Source organism: Oncorhynchus mykiss, chromosome 2 (genome assembly GCF_013265735.2).
Source record: "Oncorhynchus mykiss isolate Arlee chromosome 2, USDA_OmykA_1.1, whole genome shotgun sequence".
Lineage (NCBI taxonomy): Eukaryota > Metazoa > Chordata > Actinopteri > Salmoniformes > Salmonidae > Oncorhynchus > Oncorhynchus mykiss.
Genome location: NC_048566.1, coordinates 5,476,263 through 5,498,165, shown reverse-complemented (window position 1 = coordinate 5,498,165; position 21,903 = coordinate 5,476,263). Strand labels below are relative to the sequence as shown.

Below are 21,903 nucleotides of genomic sequence, written 5' to 3'. Positions count from 1 at the left end.
AATATATACATATTTTTGGAGAGCCTCATTTCAAACCGGGGGCTTCCTGAATGTGTCAACAAAGGTAACATACATATGCAATGTTAACTAGGCCTGTTCTCGTTCAATTAGAATGGGGGCCGTCCTCATTTAATTGATCAGTCACGACTAACCCATAAGAAACCACTTTGCTGACCAATTAGATATGTGCTTTCTCTCTCCGTGCATAAAGTATCTCTTTGATTGCCAGGTTCTCTGACTACAGGGTTAAATAAAGCCCTCTAAGAAATATTATGTAACCTCGATTCTTAGAAAGTCAAAGGAAACTTCTCCATTAGAAACTTCTCTGTTAGAAAAGCACGGGTTACGGAAGGTCAGATTGCACAATTACTGTACAATCGCAGAGCAAAAGACTAGAAGGACAGGGACTTTGTTGGTAGGTCATTGATTCATACAGAGAGAGAGAGAGCCCTGAGACTCTGATAAAACTTTTGATAGCTGGTACAGCAAAACCTCCTTTTGAGATGAAGGGCTATTCTTGACCTCATGGGAATCCTTTGTTGGACGTCAGAAATCAAGGTCAAGTGCATGTATAAACAGGCCAGCCTGTCAGACCCCAAGGAGTCAGAGATCTCTGTCACTATAGTGACTCCTAAAGGGATAGTACAGCTGGTGTGCATCCTGCAAGGTCACTCCCCTGCAGGCACATGTGATCATACATACCCCCCCCAAAATCCTGGCTCGTTTTTAGATTTGACATCAAATCCATTGTTAATGTTTACATACCGTTTTACTCATCTCATATGTAGATACTGTATTCTACTGTATTTAGTCAATGCCACTCCGACATGGCTCGTCCTAATATTTATATATTTCTTAATTCCAGTCTTTTACTTTTAGATGTGTGTGTATTGTTTTGAATTGTTAGATACTACTGCACTGTTGGAGCTAGGACCACCAGCATTTCTCTACGCCCGCAATAACGTCGGCTAAATATGTGGATGTGACCAATAAAATGTGATTTGATTGTACCCCACGCACCATTGCTACCCTCTTGGCCAGGTCTCCCTTGTAAAAGAGGTCTTCTGACCTTAATGTGACTTCCTGGTTGGATAAAGGTTAAATAAATACGTTTTAAAAACCCCACCCAGGGTTACCTGAAGACGTGTGTACACAGTGTAACCTTGGAATCACCCTCAGTGAGTGCGGCCATCAAATATCTAGCTAATGCGTTCAGCTGAGTGGACTAGATGAACTGCTCTGTATGGAAAGTGGACGTAAGTATGAGTAATATAATCACTGAGATAACATGAGCTCATCCTTTTTCCCCTTGGTTGGCTCACATGGTCAGAGGAGGCAACCAACCAGAGAGGTTCATTATCTTTATATGACATCATCACTGTTGTTATTGCTGCCAATAGGCCCTCTCCACCTATGGCCTCTGCAAGCCTCGGCGAGCAACTACAGTCTGGTAAAAGTAGGCCTACAAGGCTTCTGGCTATGGGGACTTGTGTGTGTCATACACATCTATAAAAAGGCCATAGGGGATAGGATGGATTTTTCCCGGAAAGCTACGTGCTTGATGTGGCTTCTACACAAAACCCCACTCCAATACTGTTTTCTCTTAGAGCAGGGAGTCCTGCGGAGGACATACCAGCTTCCAAAAATAGGATGAATGGATTTTTTTCCCCCAACAGAGCCCACTCCAAAGGCCAATGTCAGCCAGAGTGGCACACTGGTTAATTTAGCTGAACTAAGGGTAACCCACAAGAAAGCTGCACTCTCAAGTAGAGAAACAGGAACAGATTGCTCTACTATCTCTGCTCTGTCTGATGTACTTGCTCAACTCTGAGCCAGTCACAGATCTATGGTTTAGACATGGGGTAGGCTATGTCCCAAATGGCACTCTATTCCCTTTAACTTTTGACCAGATACGTTAAAAGTTGTGTGTGTGTGCGTGTGTGTGTGTGTGTACACACTACTTTTAACATCTCTGGTCAAACACACACACACACACACACACAACAGGTCAAATGTTTTAGAACACATCTACTCATTCAAGTGTTTTTCTTTCATTTTTACTATTTCCTACATTGTAGAATAATAGTAAAGACATCACAACTATGAAATAACACATATGGAATCATGTAGTAACCAAAAAAGTGTTAAAGAAATGTAAAAGCATCTAGGTAAAGCTGGTTAAGAGAATGCCAAGAGGCAAAGGGTGGCTATTTGAAGAATCTCAAATAAACAATTCAAAATATATTTTATAAAACTTTTTTGGTTACTACGTGATTCCAAGTGTTATTTCATAATTTTCATGGTCACTATTATTCTACAATGTAGAAAATAGTAAAAATAAAGAAAAACCCTGGAATGAGAAGGTGTTCTAAAACGTTTGACCAGTAGTGCACATATAGGGAAAAGAGTGCCATTTGGGACGCAGGCATGGCACAAATATTGGAAGAGGTTTAGACCTACCAATGAATCTTAAGAACCTCAGCAAAATGGTATTTCTAACATGATAAGGCTGAATTTATTTCCTGGAAATACTTGGCTATATAGTAGGCAGAAGTTGCTAGGAGCAACACGGCCCAGTAGGAAGATGTTGCTAGGAGCAACACGGCCCAGTAGGAAGATGTTGCTAGGAGCAACACGGCCCAGTAGGAAGATGTTGCTAGGAGCAACACGGCCCAGTAGGAAGATGTTGCTAGGAGCAACACGGCCCAGTAGGAAGATGTTGCTAGGAGCAACACGGCCCAGTAGGAAGATGTTGCTAGGAGCAACACGGCCCAGTAGGAAGATGTTGCTAGGAGCAACACGGCCCAGTAGGAAGAAGTTGCTAGGAGCAACACGGCCCAGTAGGAAGATGTTGCTAGGAGCAACACGGCCCAGTAGGAAGAAGTTGCTAGGAGCAACACGGCCCAGTAGGAAGAAGTTGCTAGGAGCAACACGGCCCAGTAGGAAGATGTTGCTAGGAGCAACACGGCCCAGTAGGAAGATGTTGCTAGGAGCAACACGGCCCAGTAGGAAGATGTTGCTAGGAGCAACACGGCCCAGTAGGAAGATGTTGCTAGGAGCAACACGGCCCAGTAAGAAGATGTTGCTAGGAACAACACGGTCTGTAGCTTTCAAATCCCCCTGGTAAATATATCATCACGGGACATGTTGAGCTTGACACATGGGTTTGATCAAGGCAACAAATACACATGCACACTTGACTAATCCTTGCGCAATAGCTTTCAAGCATCTTCATTCCAACTTCCTTTTTTTATTGCACTTCCTGTGTTATGAGCAGGAAGCCAGCTGCTGCTGCAACTGAACTCTTTCATCCAGGCCACAACAGATCACATGAGGACTGGTGGCTCTGAATGGTGGACCTGCTGTAAGCCACAACTGAGACACACAGGATTGGTGTTTCAGATATAAATAGGAGCCACAGGGTGTGGAACACCGGAACTAAATACCTCTTAATGCCCTGCTAGACATGAGGATTTCATACTGCATTACTGACCCCGCTGGGCTCATGGTGTAAATGTCTTCTTCCTCTATCTTTAGAGAGTTGCCTCTCGTATTCAGTTGTCCTGGATTCAGATCAGACACCTCGTTGCTGCCGATCGATTGGACGTTAGGCTACAGTACTACAGGGGTTCACATGATCCATGGTGCAGCCAGCCTGCCTTTAGCCCGGTCCCACACCTGTTTGTGCTCTTACCAGCTCCATTGATGCCATTGTCAAGCCAAACATGACCATGAGTGACAAGGGTTTGGCATGATGGCACAAACAGACTGGCACTCAGGCTACCTGCCTTTCATCTCGGATTCCCTTTCCAACGTCAACGTTAAGCGACTACTTCTCATCTTCAGCCTTGCTACCAATTACCTCAGACAACATCTAACAATGAACTTCTGTTTGGCATTCTGAATTCCACTCCCAATTGAAAGTCATGGGGAATTAGGCTACTGAAAGATTAGGGCTAAATATACCAACCAGGCTGCATTCACTTGGAAGCAAGAACTGCGTAGAACTAGGGGACTAGCAGTACACATGCCCTGGGTTACTTAACACTGCGTAGAACTAGGTGACTAGCAGTACACATGCCCTGGGTTATTTAATACTGCGTAGAACTAGGTGACTAGCAGTACACATGCCCTGGGTTATTTAACACTGCGTAGAACTAGGTGACTAGCAGTACACATGCCCTGGGTTATTTAATACTGCGTAGAACTAGGTGACTAGCAGTACACATGCCCTGGGTTATTTAACACTGCGTAGAACTAGGTGACTAGCAGTACACATGCCCTGGGTTATTTAATACTGCGTAGGACTAGGTGACTAGCAGTACACATGCCCTGGGTTACTTAACACTGCGTAGAACTAGGGGACTAGCAGTACACATGCCCTGGGTTACTTAACACTGCGTAGAACTAGGGGACTAGCAGTACACATGCCGTGGGTTATTTAACACTGAGTTACAGGAGGGCTATGCAGGCCTCGAATATTCCGGCGGCATGAAGTCGAAGCCCCCTTGTGTGTGGCAGTAATGCCCCCCTTGTGTGTGGCAGTAATGTCCCCCCTTGTGTGTGGCAGTAATGTCCCCCCTTGTGTGTGGCAGTAATTCCCCCCCTTGTGTGTGGCAGTAATTCCCCCCCTTGTGTGTGGCAGTAATTCCCCCCCTTGTGTGTGGCAGTAAAGCCCCCCCTTGTGTGTGGCAGTAAAGCCCCCCCTTGTGTGTGGCAGTAAAGCCCCTCCCCTTGTGTGTGGCAGTAAAGCCCCCCCCCTTGTGTGTGGCAGTAAAGCCCCCCCTTGTGTGTGGCAGTAAAGCCCACCCTTGTGTGTGGCAGTAAAACCCCCCCTTGTGTGTGGCAGTAAAACCCCGTCCTTGTGTGTGGCAGTAAAGCCCGTCCTTGTGTGTGGCAGTAAAGCCCGTCCTTGTGTGTGGCAGTAAAACCCCCCCTTGTGTGTGGCAGTAAAACCCCGTCCTTGTGTGTGGCAGTAAAACCCCGTCCTTGTGTGTGGCAGTAAAACCCCGTCCTTGTGTGTGGCAGTAAAACCCCGTCCTTGTGTGTGGCAGTAAAACCCCGTCCTTGTGTGTGGCAGTAAAGCCCGTCCTTGTGTGTGGCAGTAAAGCCCGTCCTTGTGTGTGGCAGTAAAGCCCGTCCTTGTGTGTGGCAGTAAAGCCCGTCCTTGTGTGTGGCAGTAAAGCCCGTCCTTGTGTGTGGCAGTAAAGCCCGTCCTTGTGTGTGGCAGTAAAGCCCGTCCTTGTGTGTGGCAGTAATGTCCCCCTTGTGTGTGGCAGTAATGTCCCCCTTGTGTGTGGCAGTAATGTCCCCCTTGTGTGTGGCAGTAATGCCCCCCTTGTGTGTGGCAGTAATGTCCCCCCTTGTGTGTGGCAGTAATGTCCCCCCTTGTGTGTGGCAGTAAAGTCCCCCTTGTGTGTGGCAGTAATGTAACCCTTGTGTGTGGCAGTAATGTCCCCCTTGTGTGTGGCAGTAATGTCCCCCTTGTGTGTGGCAGTAAAGTCCCCCTTGTGTGTGTGGCAGTAATGTACCCCTTGTGTGTGGCAGTAATGTCCCCCCTTGTGTGTGGCAGTAATGTAACCCTTGTGTGTGGCAGTAATGTCCCCCTTGTGTGTGGCAGTAATGTCCCCCCTTGTGTGTGGCAGTAAAGTCCCCCTTGTGTGTGTGGCAGTAATGTACCCCTTGTGTGTGGCAGTAATGTCCCCCCTTGTGTGTGGCAGTAAAGTCCCCCTTGTGTGTGTGGCAGTAATGTACCCCTTGTGTGTGGCAGTAATGTCCCCCCTTGTGTGTGGCAGTAATGTAACCCTTGTGTGTGGCAGTAATGTCCCCCCTTGTGTGTGGCAGTAATGTCCCCCCTTGTGTGTGGCAGTAATGTCCCCCCTTGTGTGTGGCAGTAAAGTCCCCCCTTGTGTGTGGCAGTAATGTACCCCTTGTGTGTGGCAGTAATGTACCCCTTGTGTGTGGCAGTAATGTCCCCCCCTTGTGTGTGGCAGTAATGTACCCCTTGTGTGTGGCAGTAATGTAACCCTTGTGTGTGGCAGTAATGTAACCCTTGTGTGTGGCAGTAATGTCCCCCTTGTGTGTGGCAGTAATGTCCCCCCTTGTGTGTGGCAGTAATGTCCCCCCTTGTGTGTGGCAGTAATGTCCCCCCTTGTGTGTGGCAGTAATGTCCCCCCTTGTGTGTGGCAGTAATGTCCCCCCTTGTGTGTGGCAGTAATGTCCCCCCTTGTGTGTGGCAGTAATGTCCCCCCTTGTGTGTGGCAGTAATGTACCCCTTGTGTGTGGCAGTAATGTCCCCCTTGTGTGTGGCAGTAATGTCCCCCCTTGTGTGTGGCAGTAATGTACCCCTTGTGTGTGGCAGTAATGTCCCCCTTGTGTGTGGCAGTAATGTCCCCCTGCCTTACGTCCAAAGTGGTTGTTGTGCCCTTGGGCTGAATATAATAATTAGAATTCCCTTCTCCCGGGTGCCAAATCGCCATGCTCCAAATCACCTCTCACTGACATGGGTCTCTCAGATATCTCAATTCTTATTCGCCGACGCCCGTCACGTGATCGGGTCAGACACATCAGGGATGAAGTGAAGACAGACGTCGGGGATGCATTTGGCGCTCATCCTACCTTTTGAATTCCGAGGCGCATATTGAAAATGTTAGAACTGTCCACATTTGACTTTTCATCCGCCGACATCAACCAAAAGCACCAGCCTGTCAATCTACTATCCCCCATAGGACAAACGTTGACCCATTCTATTGGTCAGCTTGTCCTTCTGTGTGAGAAATAAATATTCCAAACTGACTCTGGGACAGTTGTGGGACGACAGATCACAAATTAATACAACCACTGAATATCAAAAAACATCTTAAAAAGCAAATGAGGCTGATGCAACGGATCAGAACGTTTAGCCCAAAAAATGTTGATCAACTATTTGGCTATTTCTTCACATTATAAGCGCAGCAATGCACACACGCCAGTGTGAAAGCTCCAAAATGCAATAAGGGGGAAAACACCATTCTCAAAAATGCACCGTGAGGTTTCATATCCTTCAGAAATTTAGAAAGATCTAAAAACACAAGCATGGGCTGTTACTCTGACTAGGGCTGTTACTCTGACTAGGGCTGTTACTCTGACTAGGGCTGTTACTCTGACTAGGGCTGTTACTCTGACTAGGGCTGTTAGGGCTGTTACTATGACTAGGGCTGTTACTCTGACTAGGGCTGTTACTCTGACTAGGGCTGTTACTCTGACTAGGGCTGTTACTATGACTAGGGCTGTTACTCTGACTAGGGCTGTTAGGGCTGTTACTATGACTAGGGCTGTTACTCTGACTAGGACTGTTACTCTGACTAGGGCTGTTACTCTGACTAGGGCTGTTAGGGCTGTTACTCTGACTAGGGCTGTTACTCTGACTAGGGCTGTTACTCTGACTAGGGCTGTTACTCTGACCAGGGCTGTTACTCTGACCAGGGCTGTTACTCTGACCAGGGCTGTTACTCTGACCAGGGCTGTTACTCTGACCAGGGCTGTTACTCTGACCAGGGCTGTTACTCTGACCAGGGCTGTTACTCTGACCAGGGCTGTTACTCTGACCAGGGCTGTTACTCTGACCAGGGCTGTTACTCTGACTAGGGCTGTTACTCTGACTAGGGCTGTTACTCTGACTAGGATTGTGTCTTTGGCTCCTCGACAACGAAAGAAAGTTGAGAACATGAGATAAATACTGGTTTCAGTGGCATATAAGGAAGTGTTTATGAAAGAATCCCCATAACATTCCTATGCTAGTAACTCTAAGACATGCCTCATAAAATACCCCAAAACGTCCAGGTTTCAAACAATTACGTTTCTGGTTAAATAGTTTTAAAATGTTGACTGCCTACGCTTAGATTACAAGATTGGTGAAGTTGCGCAAATGGCAACTTCAGAAGGAACAGTGCCTCAGGTATTCAGTTTTCAAATCAATTTAATTGGATATTTTGGTTAATGGACTTGGTGCCGTGGCAGATTGAGCACCGCTTGAACGCCATATGGCCTTGCCCCTAAAATCACTAAATTTGTCATTTACAGTAGATTGCAGTAATCACATCTCACACGGGTTCAAATTTGCTCTCATTTTCCCACTACAATGACAATAACACCAGTCCAATCCATCTTACCTTTTCAGAGAAAAACAAACCTGCCAAAGACTGTTTGAAAAATCCTTACTCAAGTCAAGTGTCACTTTAGTTCCTCTTCCAGTCATCTCGAACTGCTGGAGTGTCACTGATAATACATAGGGCCTATGACCTACAATATAGGTACATCAAACAGCCCCTAGTGCCATTAAAATGTGGAAACTCGAGACAGAAATGGAAGTTGAGCGATCCTGGTACTAGTTAGCCTAGTTCTCTGGAGGGGAGAACGTGAGGTGATCCTGGTACTAGTTAGCCTAGTTCTCTGGAGGGGAGAACGTGAGGTGATACTGGTACTAGTTAGCCTAGTTCTCTGGAGGGGAGAACGTGAGGTGATCCTGGTACTAGTTAGCCTAGTTCTCTGGAGGGGAGAACGTGAGGTTAGCAGCAAAGCAACACTTTGGTTTTTACCCGTCTAAGAAAGCTGACAACCGTACCATGGTCTTGTTTCCATGTGCCAGTTTTCAAGATTAGATATCAGGTTAAGAGAGGCCGGCATTCGTGTGCTCATCTGACAGCTCTACAGTGTTGGCAGTCAGAACAGGCACCAGCAGGCACTGGCACTTTCCACCCTTAAGGACTCCAGAGGTGATCTTAAATATAGCTTCACTGCCTCAAAGCCTTCCATAAACACAGGCAAATATGCCAGTGCTCTGAGCTCTTTGCAGATGACAAATACAATTGCTTCACACCCCCTCCCCCCCATCTCTCTCTCTGACAACACATCACAAAATTCCAAAAATATCCCATCTGATTTAGCCAAGTGTGGCAGAAGTAGGCGGGATCCCCCACAGGAAGCATTTCCCTTCATTGTATCTCTGTGGTGCCTGTCTAAGCCCAAAGCCCTATAAGCAGTGCACTATGTAGATAACAGGGTGCCATTTAGGACACACAAAAACCACAGCCGTCCATCAGCAGACAAGCGAGCGCACACTCCCTAGAGTAAGGGCTCACTGGCACTTCATAAATCAAGATTAGGAATGTCTGGAGAATCCCCTCCTCAGAGTGTCATTAAAAAGGCCATGTCAGATGGAATATATCAGATGAGGGTGAGAGAACCAGATGAAAGAGGAGCCAGGTCAAGAAGACCTCTGTGAGCAACAGCAACATTTAAATGAGTTAGTATGACTCTGGAGTTTTCTGGAGATAATGCACGCCATGCTAACTAGCCTAAACTGTGCAGCTGCCTGCAGGCTTGAAGGAACCTCCTGAACTTCAGAGGCCTGCGTTGGGTCTTTCCTCGTGGGTTGGTTGAACTTCTTCAGTCACTTGCTTGGGAATCTCTTTCACTAAGTTAATTAATCCTCCAGAAGATTACATCATACACTGGGAGACAAAGCTAGAGAAGGAGAAATACATCAAGCTACCGCAGGTGAAAATACAACAAGCTCACGTAGGAGGAGAAAAATACAACAAGCTACTGTAGGAGGAGAAAAATACAACAAGCTACTGTAGGAGGAGAAAAATACAACAAGCTACTGTAGGGAGAAAAATACAACAAGCTACTGTAGGGAGAAAAATACAACAAGCTACTGTAGGGAGAAAACTACAACAAGCTACTGTAGGGAGAAAACTACAACAAGCTACTGTAGGGAGAAAAATACAACAAGCTACTGTAGGGAGAAAAATACAACAAGCTACTGTAGGGAGAAAAATACAACAAGCTACTGTAGGGAGAAAAATACAACAAGCTACTGTAGGGAGAAAACTACAACAAGCTACTGTAGGGAGAAAAATACAACAAGCTACTGTAGGGAGAAAAATACAACAAGCTATTGTAGGGAGAAAAATACAACAAGCTACTGTAGGGAGAAAACTACAACAAGCTACTGTAGGGAGAAAAATACAACAAGCTACTGTAGGGAGAAAAAAAAACATCAAGCTACTGTAGGGAGAAAAAAAAACATCAAGCTACTGTAGGGAGAAAAATACAACAAGCTACTGTAGGGAGAAAAATACAACAAGCTACTGTAGGGAGAAAAATACAACAAGCTACTGTAGGGAGAAAAATACAACAAATAAACATGTCCAACACGTCTCCACAATGAAAAGCCTTAAATTGCTGAGGATTTTCCTAAATACCAATTGACTGACTTATCCTGTTAACAATTCATGGAGGACATCTATATCCACACAGTACAATGAGACGTACAGCTCTGTAATTCATGAAGGACAACTATATCCACACAGCACAATGAGACGTACAGCTCTGTAATTCATGGAGGACATCTATATCCACACAGCACAATGAGACGTACAGCTCTGTAATTCATGAAGGACAACTATATCTACACAGCACAATGAGACGTACAGCTCTGTAATTCATGGAGGACATCTATATCCACACAGCACAATGAGACGTACAGCTCTGTAATTCATGAAGGACAACTATATCTACACAGCACAATGAGACGTACAGCTCTGTAATTCATGGAGGACATCTATATCCACACAGCACAATGAGACGTACAGCTCTGTAATTCATGAAGGACAACTATATCCACACAGCACAATGAGACGTACAGCTCTGTAATTCATGGAGGACATCTATATCCACACAGCACAATGAGACGTACAGCTCTGTAATTCATGAAGAACAACTATATCCACACAGCACAATGAGACGTACAGCTCTGTAATTCATGAAGGACAACTATATCCACACAGCACAATGAGACGTACAGCTCTGTAATTCATGGAGGACATCTATATCCACACAGCACAATGAGACGTACAGCTCTGTAATTCATGGAGGACATCTATATCCACACAGCACAATGAGACGTACAGCTCTGTAATTCATGAAGGACAACTATATCCACACAGCACAATGAGACGTACAGCTCTGTAATTCATGAAGGACAACTATATCCACACAGCACAATGAGACGTACAGCTCTGTAATTCATGAAGGACAACTATATCCACACAGCACAATGAGACGTACAGCTCTGTAATTCATGGAGGACATCTATATCCACACAGCACAATGAGACGTACAGCTCTGTAATTCATGAAGGACAACTATATCCACACAGCACAATGAGACGTACAGCTCTGTAATTCATGAAGGACAACTATATCCACACAGCACAATGAGACGTACAGCTCTGTAATTCATGGAGGACATCTATATCCACACAGCACAATGAGACGTACAGCTCTGTAATTCCTGAAGGACAACTATATCCACACAGCACAATGAGACGTACAGCTCTGTAATTCATGGAGGACATCTATATCCACACAGCACAATGAGACGTACAGCTCTGTAATTCATGAAGGACAACTATATCCACACAGCACAATGAGACGTACAGCTCTGTAATTCATGAAGGACAACTATATCCACACAGCACAATGAGACGTACAGCTCTGTAATTCATGAAGGACAACTATATCCACACAGCACAATGAGACGTACAGCTCTGTAATTCATGAAGAACAACTATATCCACACAGCACAAGGAGACAGGGTAGCCTAGTGGTTAGAGCGTTGGACTAGTAACCGGAAGGTTGCAAGTTCAAAACCCCCGAGCTGACAAGGTCGTTCTGCCCCTGAACAGGCACTGAACTGTTCCAAGGCCGTCATTGTAAATAAGAATTTGTTCTTAACTGACTTGCCTAGTTAAATAAAGGTAAAAAACATAAATAATAATAAAATAAAAAAATACAGCTCTGTAATTCGAAGAGGAAGCATCGGTGCAATACCTGCTATTACTTTGCCATGAGGCTAAACATTCTATAAAAGTCCAAGACCATATCATTACAGAACAAAAACTGAAAAGCAGAAAGCTCTGCCTTACAGTTTTGCACTTTAACAAGCAGAAATAACAAGAATAGCTTCAAACTTAAACTTAACGGAGATCTCACCTTTCAGAGTGGTCGATCCAAATGGGTCAGGAACCTATTTGCACTTCCAGAAGAAGTTCCCTTTTAAAACAATGTGCTTCCTGCTTGCCTCTCTTTTTGAGCGTGTACATGCGTACCAGTGGGCTTGCCTGGGCTGTGATGTCTGTGCCCAATTAGTGCTCCAAAATGCCAATGAGGAAAAGGGGAGGCCTGCTCCTTAGGGAATCCTAACATAACCATTTATTAGGCTCCAATACGAGTCCCAAAGCTCCACCAGTTGTATTCTGTCTCTTTATGCTTCTTTAACAGCAGTTGGTTGGCTGGGAGCCAGGTCCTGCATGCAGAAGGCCAGGGGAAAGTCAGATGGAGGGCCAATTAACAAATGGCACCCTATTCCCTATATAGTGCACTACTTTGACCAAGACCTATGGGTCCTAGTCCTATGGGTCCTAGTCCTGGTCAAAAGTAGTGCACTCAATAGGTAATAGGGTGCCATTTGAGCTGTAGCTGTGAAACTTGGCTTGGGGCAACATGGCTGGTTCTGCTATGAACCTGGGGCGTTATTACCAGCCAGCCACAAAGTAACAGGTTCCCTCACTACTGTCAAGAGTGACCTGGGGGGGTATTACCAGCCACAGAGGAACAGGTTCCCTCACTTCTGTCAAGAGTGACCTGGGGGGGGGGGGGGGGGGGGGGGGGTATTACCAGCCACAGAGTAACAGGTTCTCTCACTACTGTCAAGAGTGACCTGGGGAGGGTATTACCAGCCACAAAGTAACAGGTTCTCTCACTACAGTCAAGAGTGATCTGAAGTGGGGGGGGGGGGGTATTACCAGCCACAAAGTAACAGGTTCTCTCACTACTGTCAAGAGTGACCTGGGGGGGGTATTACCAGCCACAGAGTAACAGGTTCTCTCACTACTGTCAAGAGTGACCTGGGGGGGTATTACCAGCCACAGAGTAACAGGTTCCCTCACTTCTGCCAAGAGTGACCTGGGGGGGTATTACCAGCCACAGAGTAACAGGTTCTCTCACTACTGTCAAGAGTGACCTGGGGAGGGTATTACCAGCCACAAAGTAACAGGTTCCCTCACTACTGTCAAGAGTGATCTGGGGGGGTATTACCAGCCACAAAGTAACAGGTTCTCTCACTACTGTCAAGAGTGATCTGGGGGGGGGGGGGGGGTATTACCAGCCACAAAGTAACAGGTTCCCTCACCACTGTCAAGAGTGGTCTGGGGGGGGGGGGGGGGGGGGGGGGGGTGTATTACCAGCCACAAAGTAACAGGTTCTCTCACTACTGCCAAGAGTGACCTGGGGGGGTATTACCAGCCACAAAGTAACAGGTTCTCTCACTACTGTCAAGAGTGATCTGGGGGGGGGGGGGGGGTATTACCAGCCACAAAGTAACAGGTTCCCTCACCACTGTCAAGACTGATCTGGGGGGGGGGGGGGGGGGGGTGTATTACCAGCCACAAAGTAACAGGTTCTCTCACTACTGCCAAGAGTGACCTGGGGGGGTATTACCAGCCACAGAGTAACAGGTTCTCTCACTACTGTCAAGAGTGATCTGGGGGGGGGGGTGTATTACCAGCCACAAAGTAACAGGTTCTCTCACTACTGTCAAGAGTGATCTGGGGGGTATTACCAGCCACAAAGTAACAGGTTCCCTCACTTCTGCCAAGAGTGACCTGGGGGGGGGTATTACCAGCCACAGAGTAACAGGTTCTCTCACTACTGTCAAGAGTGACCTGGGGGGGGTATTACCAGCCACAAAGTAACAGGTTCCCTCACTACTGTCAAGAGTGATCTGGGGGGGTATTACCAGCCACAAAGTAACAGGTTCCATCACCACTGTCAAGAGTGATCTGGGGGGGGGGGGGGGGGTATTACCAGCCACAAAGTAACAGGTTCCCTCACTACTGTCAAGAGTGACCTGGGGGTGGTATTACCAGCCAGCCACAAAGTAACAGGTTCCCTCACTACTGTCAAGAGTGACTGATCCCAGGGGGCTTTGAGAACAAAGCTGAATCCCCAGAAGAGGCCTCCTCATGAGTTGGGATCACTTGACTCAGCCACACACAACCGCTTTCACAGCATAAAAACATAAAAGGGTCTAACACAACGGAATAATCCAACGTAGAAATCAAGTGCGTACAGGGATCATCATTTGCAAGGGAAAGCGAGATCATTTGCGAGGTTTCCATGCTTTTATAGCTAATCATTTCTTCATAGATTGGAATTGTAGCTCTGTTTCCAGCATCAGGGAAACTGTTTGCTTGTGCCCCCCCAACAAGTTCCACACAGAGTGTGTGCCAGCACATCCACCACCCACCAGTCCTCCTTCATGCATTTTCCAGGGTCTCATATTTTCCCAATAAAAGGGGTGTATCAGGATGACTGACGCGGAGGAAGCCACCCCTTGCCCCATGGCAGCCATTTACGTCATTGGTTGCCGATGCCATGAGTGAGGACTGACACGTTCAACTGTTAGGACACCCCTGCCCAGCGGTGGTGGGCGTGGGCTCCACCCTTCCCTCTCCTGGCCCTTCCTGAGTCAGCGGTGGGGGAGCGGGGGCTCCACCCTTCCCTCCCCCTTCCTGAGCCAGCGGTTGATTAGGTAGGCTGTGGCTACATCTCAAAACGGCACCTAATTCCCTATGTAGTGCCCCCATAGGGCCCTATGTAGTGCCCCCATAGGGCCCTATGTAGTGCCCCCATAGGGCCCTGGTCAGAAGTGGGGAATAAGGTATCATTTGGGATGCCGGCCGGTGTGTGACAAACTGGGGTGGGCCTCCCTCCTCACACCTTCCTGGTTTACAACCAGCAGAGAGAAGCCGGTGTCACAGTAAAGGGGGAAACAATGAGGTTGAGCCAGGTCAGTGGGCAGAGCAGCAGGGTGACTAGAACAGGACTTTATGCATAAGGAGAGTTTCCACGGTGACCTAGCCTCTACTCAGGACCTATATCAAAAACAACTGGCGTCATCAACCTCAGCACTAGAAGGACAGGTTCTTTACAATTAGACATGGGGTTGGATCCCAAATGGCACCCTATAGGGATACTCTATATAGTGCACTACTTTGGACCAAGACCCATCGGGAAAAGCATGCCATTTGGGATACACTCCAAGGAGAAATATGCCCATTATGTCAGTGGCTCACAAATAAAATGTGGCCACAAAAGAGCCTCGAGTTTGAGCCTGTCCTAAGCATGACTTCCTTTAGGAAGGAACACACAAAACCAAGAAAGAAGAGGAGAGTTGTTCCCAGGCCTCAGCGCTTCCTGCTGTTAGGCCTATATGACAGAAGAAACATATTGGAGACCCGCCGGGACCACAAACCACAGCAGTAGCCTGTAATGAAGTCAGTCTGGACAATAGTACCACAGCCTCAATAAAACAGAGAGAGAATGCTATGTGAAAGTCTGTGACGGAGCGACTTCATGTGGGAAAGACTGGAGAAGTAATCAACAGGGCAGATGAGATGCCCACCCTCTCACCAGGTTGCTGCTTCACACACACACCTGTTCACACCTGTGACAACAGGGCAGAGTACTTTAACAGAAAAATCTAGAGCTACCTGCTAGCCAACACTACGCTATTCCAATCAGACCCACTTTCCATAACCACTGGCAGCCGGTGAAGTAAACGTATACAGGGGTATTTTGAAATACAGCACAATAACTTTTTCACGACAGATTTATCCATGTCGAACTGTGTTACTTGCAAAAGGCCAAAAGGTTCTTAAAGGGGCAATCAGCAGTTGAAACAATAACAAAGCGTCCTCCCCGTCAGTCACTGTTTCACAAAAAAGCAAAGGGATGGGACAGATGTTTTATTTTTTTTACTACTCTAAAACTCATAGCCAGCGCTATGGACGCAAGGACGGACCATCCATGATATTAAAATGACAGTTTTAAAGGATACCTTTATTTAACTAGGCAAGTCAGTTAAGAACAAATTCTTATTTACAATGACGGCCTTCCGCGGCCAAACCCGGACGACGCTGGGCCAATTGTGCGCCGCCCTATGGGACTCCCAATCACGGCCAGATGTGATACAGCCTGGATTCGAACCAGGGCCTGTAGTGACGCCTCTTGCACTGAGATGCAGTGCCTTAGACCACTGCGCCCCAAATCAGGATTTATTTCACTAATTGGATAAAGAACATTTCGTGAAGTGAAAGGGATTTAGCTGCTGTACATGGTTGTATAACTGCTTTAAAAATATCAATAGTAAATCTACAAATCAGCTTTGGACATTTTGAGGATGAGAAAACAGCAGCACTGTGTGCAATTGTCTAAATGCATAAATATAATCTTGTCTGGTGCAGTTAAATTTCATCAGTATCTTGATCTGAAATAAAAACTGAGAGCAGCGCCCATACCCCGCAGTGTATAAAAGCTGGACTCGAGGTTTTAGGGAGAGTTCCTCCATAAAGTTGCATAGAAATGGGCATAACGTTAGTGTGCCATCATCAACTAAAGTAAACAAAAGGACTGGAGCAAGAATTTATTTGCATCTCAGCGAGCCGGGCATTTTCAAGAAAAACGAATCGTTTTTTCCGAGGAATTGCGGTAGAAATAAGATTCAAATGTTCCGTGTGTAACAGTATTTGTAAAGCCAACCTCAATAGCAAGAAAGCTTCTAAAATGGTTTGATTCAAGGAAGAAGCACAAGGACTGCGCACCCCCTTAAAAATGCTAACCTGTTGCCATCAAAACACTAAGCCTGTTTCAAGAATCTTCACATGGTTGGTTCATCGTTGGCAAGTTAGCACACAACGCAAGTTTACCGTTTGCATGGTAGCTAGTTACAAAGACCATCATAACCAGACCGCTACTGTTGTTACGGGCAAGCTAACTAGCACTAAGCTAGCTAACGTTAGATAGCTACATCCGTAACGTTAGACTAGATCTTGCATGCAAATTCATATTTCATTTGATAGAGGCTTACCGTCTCCAAGCTACTGATGGTATCTTAAACTGCTTGGTCGGCAGCAGCTCCTGGATACTTTTATGAGCAATTTCACATTGTTTGTAGCTATTTTATTGCATACAGACGGAGCGATCAAAACTCGGTCCATGTGATTTTAAAACGACAATGACATTTCTCCCTCCTCTGTCTCCATGGGGACCGCGCGTCACAATCGTTCTGTGAGAATAGGGGCGGGTCTCAGAACCATTTAAACAGCTGGCGGGAACACACTTATGTCAGATTCTCAATGTCATCTGTCCAGACGTTTTCTAAAATGTTTTCTACCTAACCCCATTATTTGTTGTCTAATACCCAGCTGCATAGCATAATGATACGTCTACAATGCTCTAAACGTATATATTTTAGGTTGCTCTGGTACACCATCTAGCGTACGATAAAAGTGTACACAACAGCTACTTGGTGGTGATGTTACACCGAGTACTAGTATTCTGGTACGACAGACAGACAGACAGACCAATCAAACGATAGATCCAAGCCTCTCGACCACAGTCAAACATGTGTGACTGTATGTAATAAAGTATAAAAGCAGGCTCTGACACAGAATGCAGTGTAATTTAATGCTCAGAAAGATATTAATAATCTGAAAGTAATCTGCAATAGCTTTGTCTATCTGATAAATAGGACAAGGAAGGCCTGTGATGGGAGAGGGGAATAGGGTGGGGCCCATGGGGAATAGGGTGTGCCATGTATGGGCCCTGGTCAACATTTGTGCACTAAATAGGGAATATGATCCTATTCCTCGGGCTCCTGAGTGGCGCAGCGATCTAAGGCCCTGCATATCATTGCACGAGGTGTCACTACAGTCCCTAGTTTGAATCCAGGCTGTATCACATCCAGCTGTGATTGACAGTCCCATAGGACGGTGCACAATCGGCCCAGTGTTGTCTGGGGTAGGCCGTCATTGTAAATAAGAATTTGTTCTTAACTGACTTGCCTAGTTAAATAAAACACTTTTTAAAAAATCCTACAGCATATAGTGCCCTACTTTTGTATGGGTCCTGGTCAAAATTAGTGCACTATATATGAAACAGGGTGCCATTTAGGATGTAGCCATAGGTGTAAGCCATGGTAAGAAATAAAAATGCTTGACAGCTGTGTCATTCCAGCAGGCAGTGGCAGACTCTGTTCTGAAGCGATTACCATGGCCTAGACTCTAGACCAAGGGTGTCATGCACCCCAAAGATCTGAGGTGACGTAAAGTATATGAGGATGGCTGGAGGGGGTTCTAGGCCCCTGACCCGTAAATTGGAGAACACCTGAAACATAATCATTATGCTTAATTCTATGTCAAATCCTCCTGACTGGTGTTTTTTTTTTTTTTCAAGAAACAAAATATGCTACTCTGCATCTCTGCTCAAATCTGGGTAAAAGATTGAAAGGAATGTGAGTCTTTTTCAGTATATTTAGTTATTGCATGCTTTTGTACCAACCTTTCCAACAAGCACACCAGCTAAGATACTCTAACTTAATGGATAACCTGAAATGGCTTCTTGGTAGCTAGTTATGAAGTTATGAGATTGGGAATCTTTCAAAGCTAGCTAAAGCCAACTTCATAAAATTGCTAGGTGGCTAGTAATGTTACAGAGAAACGACAACAACAACAAAATGTCATTTAAAAAAACAGGATAGGGCCCGTGCCCCTGTGTTCCCTATGGGCTCTGCTCTAGACCAGGGATGAGGGCCCGCAGTGGCACACGCGGGTCTGCATTCCCACATCCATACCCACACATGCAGTCAAAGGCCTCAGCCGTTTTTGGAGCCCACATTTTAGCGGTACCCCTCTTGACAGCAGAGAGAAAAAAGTTACGTTTTAGAGTTAATTTCAATGCTACACATTTTGCCTTGGGGCGCAGAAAGTAGATTTGGAAATGTTCTAACCCATTTCATGTCATTCTACTCATTTAGCCATGGGGAGGAAGTAAGGAAGTGTGTCACTGTTAGTTTACACCTGTTAGTTACAAAGCATGTGACAAATAACATTTCATTTTGATTTGAGGAGAGACATTTTTTTTTGCAGTTTCACAGCAAATTTTTTGCAATTCTACACATTTTGCAGTAGGGTTTTTGTTTGCGGTTTTTAATATGATATCTGCCCATGCCTGCTCTAGACTTACATCCTAAATTGCAACCTATTCCCGTTATAGTGTACTTCTTTTGACCAGGTCCTATACTATAATAGGGAATAGGGTGCCATTTGGGATACATATTCTCCCTATTCTTTGGCATTGACTGACTGAAACAGATCCCCTGCTGCACCTGCTGCAAAAGATTTATGGGCTTTTTGGCACGCCAGGCATAGGCAGCGACACACACCCCCTGATTACTGAACCAACAGGATATACGGCTGTGTCCCAAATGGCACCCTACACTCTTAAGAAAAAAAAGGAACTATCTAGAACCTAAAAGGGTTCTTCGACTGTTTTATTCCTACATAAGCAGGAATAAAACAGTCAGAACAATTATTTAGGGTGCCATTTGGGACGAAGCTTGAAGTTTCTTACAACCATACTGTTGCAGATTATACAAATATCTCATATGTTACCCTATTCCCTTTCTAGCGCATGACTTTTGACCAGGGCCAATAGTGCTCTGGTCAAATGCTGTACTCTCTAGGTTACCATTTAGGACAGACTCTCTATCTTTTTCTGTTGATGGCGTTGTTGATAAAACAGAGTTTAACAACTCACTCAAAAAAAAGGAACTATCTAAATCAAATCAAATCAAATCAAATCAAATTTTATTTGTCACATACACATGGTTAGCAGATGTTAATGCGAGTGTAGCGAAATGCTTGTGCTTCTAGTTCCGACAATGCAGTAATAACAAGTAATCTAACTAACAATTCCAAAACTACTGTCTTGTACACAGTGTAAGGGGATAAAGAATATGTACATAAGGATATATGAATGAGTGATGGTACAGAGCAGCATAGGCAAGATACAGTAGATGGTATCGGGTACAGTATGTACAAATGAGATGAGTATGTAAACAAAGTGGCATAGTATAGTATAAAGTGGCTAGTGATACATGTATTACATAAGGATACCGTCGATGATATAGAGTACAGTATATACGTATGCATATGAGATGAATAATGTAGGGTAAGTAACATTTATATAAGGTAGCATTGTTTAAAGTGGCTAGTGATATATTTACATCATTTCCCATCAATTCCCATTATTAAAGTGGCTGGAGTTGAGTCAGTGTCAGTGTGTTGGCAGCAGCCACTCAGTGTTAGTGGTGGCTGTTTAACAGTCTGATGGCCTTGAGATAGAAGCTGTTTTTCAGTCTCTCGGTCCCAGCTTTGATGCACCTGTACTGACCTCGCCTTCTGGATGATAGCGGGGTGAACAGGCAGTGGCTCGGGTGGTTGATGTCCTTGATGATCTTTATGGCCTTCCTGTGACATCGGGTGGTGTAGGTGTCCTGGAGGGCAGGTAGTTTGCCCCCGGTGATGCGACTGTCCCCATAGAACCCTTTGAAGACCCCTTTTTGGTTCCAGGTAAAACTCTTTTGGGTTCCATGGACTGTAGGACCCTTTCCACAGAGACAACCCGAAGAACCCTTTTGTGTGTTCCCTTGATAGTGCTTGGACATTTGATCAGGGCCCATCACTGTGTAGACAATAGGGGGCCATTTGTCTCGCTGCCCCAGGACATGAGCAGTTTGTGGTGAGGAGTTTATGACATGTGAATGATTAAAACGGTGAGGAGTAAATTGTGATTGTTGTGATGTAACCCTCTCACATGTTGTATTCAACCTGTAAATCTGGGTTAGAGTGATACCCATGGAGAGGCTTAGCATACATAGGCTTACCAGTTATTTCATAACCCCCCTATAGTTGTATTAATCTGAACAGTATTAAAATATAGCCTACTGTAGGCTATGCACTTATATTTTGAGTTGTTTTTCTTGCATTGAGCACCACATATTTGAAGTAAAATACACTATTGGGCAGGCTATAAAATCCAAACTAGAAACCAGTCATATGATTAAAAAACACTAGGTCATCATGATGAGGCTTGCTATAAATAACCTAGGGTAATTGTCTAGGGATTTGCCTTTCATTTGAACTGGCAGACCATGATGACCGTTATGACAACCAGATATTCCAAACTCTTTGTGACATCTGAATGAAATGTGTTTATTAGGCTAAGTGTCATAGTCAGAGTTGCCAAGGAAACAATTGAGGAAGTTAAGAATCTTGGTGCCTTTTCGATTTTCAACCAACACATCTGTACCACCATCGACTGAGCGTCATGTCTAGGAAGGTGGGTATGTGTCACTGAGGTATAAAGTACGGGTATGCGTATTTCTGGGATTTTGAGATTATGTGGTACTGGCAGGAAGTAGTGATGATGGTTCCTTCGCGAACGGCTCTTTTTGAACGGATCTTATTGGAAAGAGCCGATATTTTGGCTCCCTGATTTGCATACTGCTTTTTGAGCTCAAAACAACCTTTTCTGCAGACAAGTTACAAACAAATTATCTAAAGACGGTGAATCTTCACTGCAAAAACAATAAATATTCAGGAGAGCGCGTCAATCTGGTTATTTTTTTTACAGGCCATCGAATAATTTGGCCAGGTAAAAATGTACTTGAACGCACATTTCACGATCTGACATAATGGTAACCTACCTTTTGGGCTTTACATTGGATATTCGCACCTTTTTCATGGTTCTAGGTCGTTTTTGAAGCATTTTGAACGAAGAGTTGTTTGAGAGATAAATGAACCGGCTCTTTTACATGAACCGAGACAAATTAGCCAGCTCACTGAAAAGACTCGGAATGCCCATCACTAGCAGGAGGTGTCTCGTGCGCTGGAAATCCTTTGCGCGCTCACACGTGCGCAAAGGCTGACAAACTTCAGGACGTGTAGTAGGCTAC

At 45.3% G+C, this 21,903-nt stretch overlaps 1 protein-coding gene across 1 annotated transcript in view; it reads right to left on the bottom strand.

Moving 5' to 3' along the window:
- Positions 1–17,191, bottom strand: part of ptp4a3b (protein tyrosine phosphatase 4A3b) — a 61,893-nt gene extending 44,702 nt beyond the window's left edge. Inside the window, exon 1 of the mRNA XM_036935926.1 lies at positions 16,975–17,191. The gene's annotated coding sequence lies outside the window, so the exon portion shown is untranslated. The remainder of the gene's footprint in view (positions 1–16,974) is intronic.
- Between the last annotated feature and the right edge of the window lie 4,712 nt (positions 17,192–21,903).